Raw genomic sequence first — 10,989 nt, 5'->3', positions numbered from 1 at the left:
ATGGTCCACATTAAAAATGTCTGCTCAAACTTCTGAAATTGCTCCTTTTATGATGATCTCAGTAACTAAACCTCTCAATTTGCAAATGAAGATAAATGAGAAGATAATTTTTTAAACTCTGAATTGTAGAACAGAATAAAGAGAGGCCTAAAGTGGCTAACAGTGTAATAGCTGAAAAACATGCCTTCACACTTTTCAAGACAAATAAATAGGCGAATTAACCTACTGGCTATTTTCTTGAACATTTATTTCAAATTCTCCAAAAATTTAATTTAAAATGAAACTAATGGAAGCATGTGAACTTAAGCAAATATTTATATATGTATGGGTTTTAGTTTTAAAATGTGTACATATAGAGTTAGACTGGAGGCTCCTGGGTGGCTCAGTTGGTTGAGTGTCCAACTCTTGATTTTGGCTCAACTCATGATCCCAGGGTGGGTCATGGGATTGAGTCCCATGTTTGGCTCTATGCTAAGCGTGGAGCCTGCTTGAGGTTCTCTCTTTCTCTCCCTCTCCCTCTCTTGCCCACTGTGCTCACTCTCTCTCCAAAATTAAAATTTTAAAAATTAACTAAAAATAAATAAAATGAAGAGTTAGACTAGAATCAGTATGTCCCATATGCCCTGGAAGATAGTGAATTAAAAAAATAAAGGAGCTGGAATGAGGTCAATGAATATGTTAAATGACAAAAATTGTTATTTGCTTCCCAATATCTACTTTTCCCAACTTCCTCACCAGTGGAATCCTGATTTGGTTCAGAATGACAATGGTCCTGCCTTAAAAAGTCTCACTTTCATAGACTTCAGGCTTCCTAAGAACATATAACCTAGTTCTGACCATGATCTTTAAGCAAAAACCTATTGGGTCATTCCCCTAGGAAAATAATTGTAACACAGCGCCTATAAAGATTTCTGAGAACTTCAGGTGGAAAATCACCCAATAACACTAGCTGAGCAGAAAGGCTGAAGGAGTTCAGATCATGATGATATAATGAAGCCACTGAACCAGCCCTGAGCTGTCTACCCCTGGACTTCTTTTTATTAAAAAGTGAAGTGAAGTGAAGTGAAGTGAAGTGAAGTGAAGTGAAGTGAAGTAAAATAAAATAAAATAAAATAAAATAAAATAAAATAAAAACCTCTCTTTAGTTAAACCAGTATAATTGGGTCTCTGTTAGATGCAGCTGTCTCAATTCTTGACTCAAAATCTCTCTCAGTCACTCAGATGTTCACTAGCTAATAAAAACCCTGAAAATCCCTGTGATAAAGAAATCTATTTAACTTTCTTTAACAGGGAATTTCTCAAACTTATTCATCAACAGATACCTGATAGTTTGCCTATAAACTATCATCCTAATGTCCACCTTTTGGTAAACATTTAACCAGAGGTCTTAAAAGGCATAGGAATTTAACATTCTGTAATTACATAATTAAAAATCTAAAAGCCTATGTATTTCCATAGCCACAATTGCCCGGAATCCCAGACTTCTTAGGAAGGGTTTTTTACCAGTGACAATTACTGACATAGCCATTACTCAAAGAGCATTCTCAGTCTCCACAGGTGTTGGGTGTGCCTGTGACCTTTACAGGGCTTAGGCAAAGAAGCCCTGAAAATTATCTTTCCTCCTTATTCTGATTCATCCAGGGATGACTGTTGAAACTTAAGGCAGATAATGTTCTATCTAATTCCTAAAGAAATGTAAGCAGGAGAAAATTACATAACCTTTCTATGGATTTAGATTTACGTTGCCCAGCTTCTAGTACTATAAGCACTTGATCAGCATTCTCTGACTGGTATTTGACTTCCCTTTATTTTTTCTCTATGTTTCAACCACTGGAGAAAAAGTTCCTTAACTTAGCCATGGTTATGTCAAACTAATAGACAAAAGTACTGAATGTGTGAAAATGCTTTGTTCATACTAATGTTTTTCAAGTAAGTTTCTGCATCTAATAATTAATTTCATCATCACCATACATAACATAGTCCCTATTTTCAGAGCTCTATGTTAAGCACAGATGAGCCTCGAGGAAGGTAAATGCTTTGACTCTTATCCTATATGCTAAATGAAGAGGAAGTACACAGAGAAAAATAATTGGGGAAAATGGTACTTTATCAATTTGTGTTTAGAACTAAAGGGTAAATTTCCAGGTTTTATAACTTCACGTTTGCTTCATTAGTTTTTAAATGAACAAATTACATTTAAGCCATTGGTCTTTCAGTACATTTACATTCTAACACGGCATCAGTCTGGAGATAGTACAATTATTGGGGGTCGGGGGTGGGGGTGGGGGTCTGAGCATAGCATGATGCTTCTTACCCACTTTTTTTTTTTTTCTTTTGGCCAGACAAGATTGCAACAAAAGACAAAGTAAAACCTAAAAGGGTCAAAACCAAACTGCAAATGCTAGTCATTCACTATAATCATTCTAATTTCTACAGCAATGGAATATGGGACCAATCACTGTGGCAACAATAGGGAACTGCACAAACACCTCATCAGGGATGCAATAGGGTGCCCTTGGTACATGCAGCAGCATCCTTGATGTGGAGCTTCAGTGATCGATACTAGAGACCTGGAGCGGCAGCAGCATCTTTAATGCACATGGTAGGCCAAGCTGTTCCTTTGGAGTTCGCCGAAAGAGGAGCTATCACAACCATTAGTAGGGGAAATAAAGGATGCGTGGATCATTCAAGCTAATCCACTGAGTACATGTGAGGAACCTGGAGGGAGCAAGAGTTCTTAGAAGAATATGCATTTGCAAACTTATTTTTACTCTAAGGCTGCCATAGTGCAGGGAAAAAAAAGTGAAAATACCAGAAAAAGGAAGCAGCAGCATATCCAAAACTAATTGTTAAACAGATTTTGGTGGCCGAGGGTCTTGTAGAATAAGATTCTAGGAGGGTGTGATGACATAAGTAGTCTAAAGGAGTTGGTTACACAACAGAAAAATAATTTTAAGTAGAGAGGGATAAAAAGAAGAGCAATCCTATGTATAATAAAGTGGGGGATAGGGGATAGAAAAAACATACCAAAAGCATGAACCTATTAAGGGTTTCCCATAACTGGAAAAGCTATGATTAAGTGAGCAAAGGCACACATACGTCTATAAAGCACTTGCTTTGAAACAGCCCTACACCAAACACAACAAGGTACAAATAAATGACAGGTACTTTCAGCTCTAGTTTTGCGGGTGACGGCCGCGGCTGGCTATAGGCCCTGGGGAGCATACAGACAAGAACGCATGGTAAAGTAGGGCAGATTACAAAGAAGGAGTAAAAATAGAAAATAAAATCTTATCACAGTAAGGTCAGGAAACGTGAACTTCAAAAGATAGGAAAGATAAAGTGTTCTGGAAATATATAGACCTTACGAATGAATAGTTGGGACCTTTTTTTGTTGTTATTAAATATAAACATTCTTTTAGCCCCTTTTAATCCCTATCTGATCAAAAGCATTATTGAGCTGCTTTATAGCCTAAAAATAGATACATTTTTAGAATAAAGACATTTCTGACAATTGGAGAAAAGTTATATTAGTAAATTTCTAAAATGTAAGTAACATATTAAATCTGAAAAATATAGACTGGCAAAATTTCACATGACATAAAAATTATGAAGGGCAAAAATAGGAAATCACAAAAATCATTAATGTCCTCAAAGAAGACAGAATACTGGGTAAAAACTGAAAAGATTTATTTTGAAAATCCTCTCAGTCTAACTGAATCTTCTATAAACATGTCTTGGCTTTTTTAAAATATAAACTTAATCATTTATTTTAACTTCAGTAAATATACTTTGTGGTCCCTTTAATACTAGATTGGTTAAAACCAGACTGGTATGGTAAAATTGCTCCTGATTACAGGATGATGGAACTAAACAATAATTTCAAGTGTAATTATGGTATCATTCAAGGTTAAAGTACTTAATATATTTCAGATTTATGACCTCTTTTGAATGTACAATAAGCATTTACATACACATATCCATACTTCCTACTAGGAGAAGTAGAAATCTGAGCAAACCAGAAACTGAACCACAGGAACCTAGAAGACACAGTTCTAACCCTCATAAGGCTCACTCTAACAATATATCCCCATTTACTTGTGATGCAGACAAATCCTTCTTCTGAAAACATATGTTCATCTCTAAAAACTTTTCATTTTCTCTACGTATACTTCTGCTTCAAATGCTCTTTTTTAAAATTATGTTTTATTTTAGAAAGAGAGAGTGCACACTAGCGGGGCAGAGGGGCAGAGGGAGAGAGAGAAAGAGAGAGAAGAATCTTAAGCAGGGCTGAATCTGATGCACGGCTCGATCCCATGACCCTGGGATCCTGACCTGAGCCAAATCAAGAGTTGGACATTCAACGGACTAAGCTACTGAGGTATCCCTCAAATGCTCTTTTAATAGGATTTTATTCATGGGCATGTTCCTGATGATGCTGAGGAAAAATCCACTCTGTTTCCCTCACTGCAAAAACTGAGTATTTATCATGATCCCATCATAAGAAATCTGTGGGAATTTTACAACATCAAAATAAAGCTCTTTGTAACTAAGAATCTTTATAAGCACTATGGAAGTCTTAAGTCCAGCATAGTTAATTACTGAGAAGTTTCTCCCACTGTCAGCTATTTTAGTCAACATAACATTAAATTCTTAAATTTTTTCAATTTAATAATCCATTAAAAGTTTTCTAGATATAATTCTTCTTTATTAAATGAACAAATGGATCTGGGTTATCATATGCAAGATTATGTAAGTATCCTTTATGGCATTTTCTATCACAAAACTCTTAACTTTTCAATAATAGAAGTGTTATTTATACTGAAAAATTAATTCACATTTATAAGAGTTTTCCAATGCTTTTGGGAAATGTCTTTAAAATATTTTTTAATCATATTTTATGCCCCAATGTAAAAGGCAGTACTACCCTGAAAAAAAAAAGAGAATAAGAAACATTTTTAAAATTTACTTTTAATAAATATATAAAATGCATCTGTGAATCAGAACAACAATAATATGAGCAAGAATATCCAAATTCAGAGAAGGAAAAATGGTGGAAGGTAAACAGGGAAGGATGGATACTTAACGGCTACAGAGCTCAGACTAACCGGCAGAATTTCCAAGGTGAGTATCACAAATCAGTATCTCTCAATTGAAACATCAGAATGTGTGAGGTTACTGAGGGAACTTACATGAACTAATATGGCAACAAACATCTGGATCAGTAAGGCTGAACAAAGAATTCCACTGACATGCCATATTTTCAGGAAGCATTTAGTCAGTGAGCAGAGTGAAAGATAGTGACATAATTGGAGGCAGACCCACAGCTGTTCATTTACGTTAGACACAGAGAAAAAAAAAACAGCCCAACCACATTATAAACTGCCCAGTCCTATAATGAATCTCCTATAAATAACTGGTTCAGGATGAGAACCTCACTCAAAGGTAACACATGGTCAAAAACTAATCAGCATTGGTTCTTATCAAATACAATACCACATGAAGGAGGAAATAGGAAGAGCAAATGGCAAAGGACACTCACCAAAATAATCTTGCCACAGAGCAGATGACAAAAAAATAGGTCTTAAATTAAAATTTAAATGAAATGGTTCGTTTTACAAAGCAACTGCTCAAAAGATACAAACAATTACAGTACATGAAACTATGTAACAAAGGAATGAAACAGGAACCAAAATAGCTTAGGAAAGAAGAGTAGGAAGTAAAACCATTACAGAAATGGAGGCTAATCTGACAGAATTACATAGGACAAAATATGGCAAGGAACATGGAGCATCACACTGAGAATAGAAAGCAAAATGAAGTGGAAAGAGTTAAGGAGGGCTCCAGGAAAAAATGATCACTATGGAATCAAACATATACATAAATGGTTTCCCTGAAAGCAAGAATCAAAATAATGAAATATAACAATTATTTAACAATATAAAACAAGAAAACTTTCCAGAAAATGAAAGGAATAATGGTAAATCCAGAGACAGAAAGAGTACAGCATGTACCAGGAAAAATTAGATACAGAATGACCAATCTTATTACAGAATAATAAAATCACTGGACTTCAAAGGTAATGAAAGAGCCCTCTAAATGTACAAAGACCAAGATATTTATAAATGCAGCTTTGTGCGGTGGCAGTATCGTAGCCAATGAGGTTTATCCAAGGCATGATTATTGCTAATTGAAGATACTTATAAATGGTAAATAATCAGGCTACTTTCCAAAAGTTCCACAGAACACTAGAAGATGGTAAAATAATGCCTCAAAGATAGTGTGACTCAATAATTTTACTACCTCCCAAATTCTCACGTAAGAATAAAAACAATGAACTTTAGATATATAAAAACTCAGGGTATACAGTGCCTATAAATTCTTCCCAAAGAAACCATTCAAGAGTAAATTTTAGCTACCCAAGAAATAAATGGAGATATAGTGGCAAAAACAAACAAAAACAACTAGTGATGAATGTTAATACCTTTTAACTCTAGTACTAAGACTAAACAGTTATAGAGATTATAGATATAGACAAAATGTAAAAGTCACCAATCCTGACAGGATTCTTTCATTTCCTTGCTCTCTTTCTATGTTAAGAAGTATGCAGAAAATCTTTGTGTGCACAGGTGCACATCAAAGATGAAGGAGCAGTGAGATAAACTGAGATAGAAGTATAAGGAGGTCATATTCTGTTTAGATTACCAGGAAAGAAAAGAAGCCTGTAGGGCTCAAGTAGGAGGCTCTTACCAAAATCAAGCCTGTATATTTGTTGACGTGCCCCTTGTACTCCTTCTCAGAAACAGCCTGATGACTAGTGTATGAAGGTGAGGCACCCTCAATATAAAGGAATTTTCTAGAGTACAACTTGCTTAGGCACCAAACACACTCTCCTATTGGTTGTATCCAGGGCTTCAAAGAAGAGAAATTCCAATTTACCAGGGGTCCAAAATTGAGTAGACCACTAGTTTCATCAAATGCACTTAATGTAGTTAAATTCAACTGAATCTTTTATTACACCCATATGATTTTAAACATCAATTATTGGCCATCTCTAAAGAGATATTTATATAGAAGCCATGAGGATAAATACTTGCTGATTCTAGACTAACTGGAAAATTTTCTTGGTTTTAAAGATCAATTCACTCTCAGCACTTTTTTGTGAGGTAGGAGCTACTATTGAGCAAGCTTTACAGATGAGACATATGAAGTACACCATACAGAAAAGAGTGGTATAAGTAATAGTCCCCGAAATAGAGAGCCTAGAGTCATAATCCACCTGTGCCATTTAATGCTGTTAGGAAGAGATTTGTTTGTAGTGAGGTTTCAGTCGTTTTAATCATAAAATAATGACGATAAAAACAATAACAGTGTTGTTTTGAGGATCAACTCATACAATGTACATAAAAATGCTTTAATTACAAAGCATTTTACCAATTTATCATTATTACTATTACTATAAACATTCTCCATCTGGTCATCTCATTTATAATTAGCAACATTGCGCACACTTTTATGTCTTTAAAACGCAACAGGGTTATCCTATTTTTCAGTAGAACTAAAAATCATTAGTTTCTTTCCACAAAGTGTATATAAAATACTGGTCTCTGAATGTGCCATGGAAAAAGAGTTTAGCTTAGCCTCTCAAGGGACCTTTATCTCAAAAATGTTAAGGACAACTGATAGTGGAATGAAATGCCTAACCAGTTGTTGAAGGTAGTTTTTAAATCATGGGAGCTATGGATTTTAAAAGCATGCACTAGCAAATTCAGATTTATGTTATCTCTGTTATCTATTGGTCCCTTGAACTTTCTTTTTCCTAAAATAACTGCATGGATCTAAGAAGAATCCCAAGAATAGATGATTCAGACCAATTAATAAGAAACTATCTCTCATGGATACAATTTGAGTACAAAACATTCTGGCAGTCCAGACAGAGCTTTTCAAATATTCTACATGTTCACAATTTATAAGAGATTTATGAGTTTTCCCCTTTGTTTTTATACTAATTTATTTTTTCTCTTGTCTCTCAGAACACTCTTCTTTACAACAAAGTCATATTCTAGATAAATTCCGAATATGTCATCTTTCAGTACTTTTTTCCCACTTCTCTTTATTCTTTCTTAAGCTGGCATTAAGCAGGAAAGCATGCATTTCCAACGGGAAGCAACTTCAGCACATGAGGTTTCCAAAAGTATTACTAATGCAGAGTGGATTTAATAACTGGGAGAGATAATTGCAGCATTGCCTGTGAGGCCTACAAATATTTAACAATAACAAGCATTAGAGGGGTGAGACTCAAACTCCTTTGTTCTGAGAAACTAAGCCTGTATCTCTAATTTGATACCAGCTTCACTTCATTATAGTCCATCTCTGCAATTTCAAGATTTAGATTATACAGCTTTGATCTATACTTTCCCTCTCCTCCTACTCTGGTATATCTTTATGGGCCTAAAATCCCCAGGCAAAAACCCTTGAAATGGCTGACTGCCAGGACTCGTTTCCAAACCCCTGAATTCTTTTCCCAGTCTCATGCTTTGAATTTGGAAGTGAAATACATTTGTTTTAGCTTGTTCATTTGTTTTCTTTGGCCTGATGCAACTTAAGTGCCATTAAGTGTTTCTGTGATGTCTGAACTTGAGGGAAGAAGTACAAGATATGTTACAAGTGAAAAAGGAACTGTAATGTCACAGAATTCCAGAAAAGCCATCACACACATCATGTTCAATATTTTCCTCTCTACCTTTTACCATTTACCTTCAAATCCTTTTAAGCCTTACTCAATTCCATCTTCATTAATTGCACTTAGCAATTTATAATTAAAAGAAAATTTTCATATTAAAATATCTATCAAAGCAAAACTGTTTTCTTTATTTAACATTAGGGAAAATTTCAAGGCTTTTTTTTTTCACAATAGATGGTCAATGTCTGAGTTACAATTATAAAACATCCTGAATCTATTCAGGTGAGTCTTATCTAAAAATCCAAATATAAATTTTCAGAAGAATGATTGAATTAATGCTTCCAATTCTCTACCTCTCCATTCACATTACTTGCCATATGACTTTGAATGTCATTCCTCAAAACATAATGTAATATATTTCCCTACCCCTTGATTTTGAATTCAACTATGTAATTTTGTTTTTCTCAGTAGGATGTTTGTAGTGTGGGTACATTCAGGGCTTGGGGAAAAAAAAAAGAGCACATAATTGTCTGCCATTGTTCTTGTGCCACTACCAGCTAAGAACATGGCCAGGCTAGTCTGCTGGTGGTTGAAAGAGACATCAAGTAGAACCATATCACCCCAGTCATTCCAGCCAAGGCCAGCCTAACATCAGCCAACACCAGTTCATTCCCAATGTGTGAGCGAGCCAGCCATAATCAGGAGAACTACTTCCTCACTCCAGCTGACTGCAGAACAAGCAAGCCCAGCCACCAGCACTTGAGCACATGAGTGTAGGATAAATAGATGCTTATTGTTCAGTCTTTAAGGTATTGCAGTTGTTTCTTATGCAATATTTTCATAACAATACATAACTGATACACATGGGTCTAGATATAATATATGCACATGCATAAACATATGTATACATTATAGTATAAATAGAAAGTGTTGGAGGGTAAAAATGTTTCTGAATAGCTATGTGCAATATCTATATACATGTTAATAAATTTTATAGTAGATTTAGAAACTTTAAGATTACAGTCACAGAAATAGACCATTTTTCCTAAAGTTACTTTACTTAAAACCCTTTTGCCTACAGGTTTTCCAAATATTGAAACTCCCTTTAATATTATAATATTATATTAATATTATTATAAGTCTTATTGTTACTTTTTGTATTTCTGGAAAAATTTAGTATTTTAATAATTTAGTTCTTAGTATATTTTTATCTTAATGTTGTATACCTGATAAATAAATATTATATTTGCAACACTTTGGAAAAGGTAGAAATGTTTTGTTTGTTTGCAAGCTTTATTTAATATTTTATTCATTTTTTAATGTGTTAACACCCAGTTAGTCAGGAAAAAAAAAAAACAACCTTTCTTCAGTTAAGAAAAAAGAAGGTTAGCAATCAATTCTTGTCAATAATACTAATTTTTACAAGTAAGTTTAGTCAATTATAGGGATATGCAATCTTGATACAGTCCAATTATGGTTGTCCTATTTCTTAGCCCAGTGTTCCTCCATGGGAATAAATATATTGAAACATTTTAATACCATGTGATGTGCTGTGAACCTGAAATATTTTAGTCTTTCAAAAATGAAATATCTCAAATTAGCTAGTCTTTTAAGTGTTCAAATATAGATAAAATGGGTAAAGAAATAAACAATGATATAAAACACTCCCATCCTCATAAAAATGTTATAAATTTGATAACATGTACTATAAATATCTTTAAATATGTCAAATAGACTGGAAGTGAACGGAAACATGTAACTCCTTATCTCATCCTGCCACTATCCATGTGGTCAAGGGAACAACTTGGGAATTAGAAGTTATTATGGGTCTGGTACTATTTATTTTCAATTAATGCCAGGAAATACTAAAATATGATGCAAAACAGAAGGAGAATAAAGTGGATCTTTAACTTAAAATTAAGGTGATTAATTCACACACATGCACACAAACACACCTCCCACAGAATCAAAGTACATGTACCCCTCGAGAGAACACAAATTTCCAATGTATACTGGATAAGAAAATATATAAATTCATTTTTGTTTGTCAAAGTATATTTTGTTTTAGAAACTGAGAAGAAAGCCTACCAATTCCCATATTCAGAACCCTCCAATCTTTTTTTTTCTTTCTGCCACTGTTTGCAGGGCAAGATTGTTTCCACAATGGAAAACTCTTCATAAACTATAAAATGCCATACAAGTATAACCTTTTTCAACTAGCTTTGCATTTATAGATTATGCAATTTAACCCAAGGTATGTTGAGTTTTGCTTATTCTAAAGGGAATATTGAAAGCAACAGAAAAAT

At 34.2% G+C, this 10,989-nt stretch overlaps 1 pseudogene; it reads left to right on the top strand.

Moving 5' to 3' along the window:
* The first annotated feature begins 6,129 nt into the window (after positions 1 to 6,129).
* On the top strand, positions 6,130 to 6,247 carry LOC122199102 (annotated as a pseudogene).
* Positions 6,248 to 10,989: the final 4,742 nt, after the last annotated feature.

The sequence above is a fragment of the Panthera leo genome, chromosome C2 (genome assembly GCF_018350215.1).
Source record: "Panthera leo isolate Ple1 chromosome C2, P.leo_Ple1_pat1.1, whole genome shotgun sequence".
Lineage (NCBI taxonomy): Eukaryota > Metazoa > Chordata > Mammalia > Carnivora > Felidae > Panthera > Panthera leo.
Note: the sequence above shows the minus strand (reverse complement) of the source record. Positions and strands in the feature narration are given on the sequence as shown.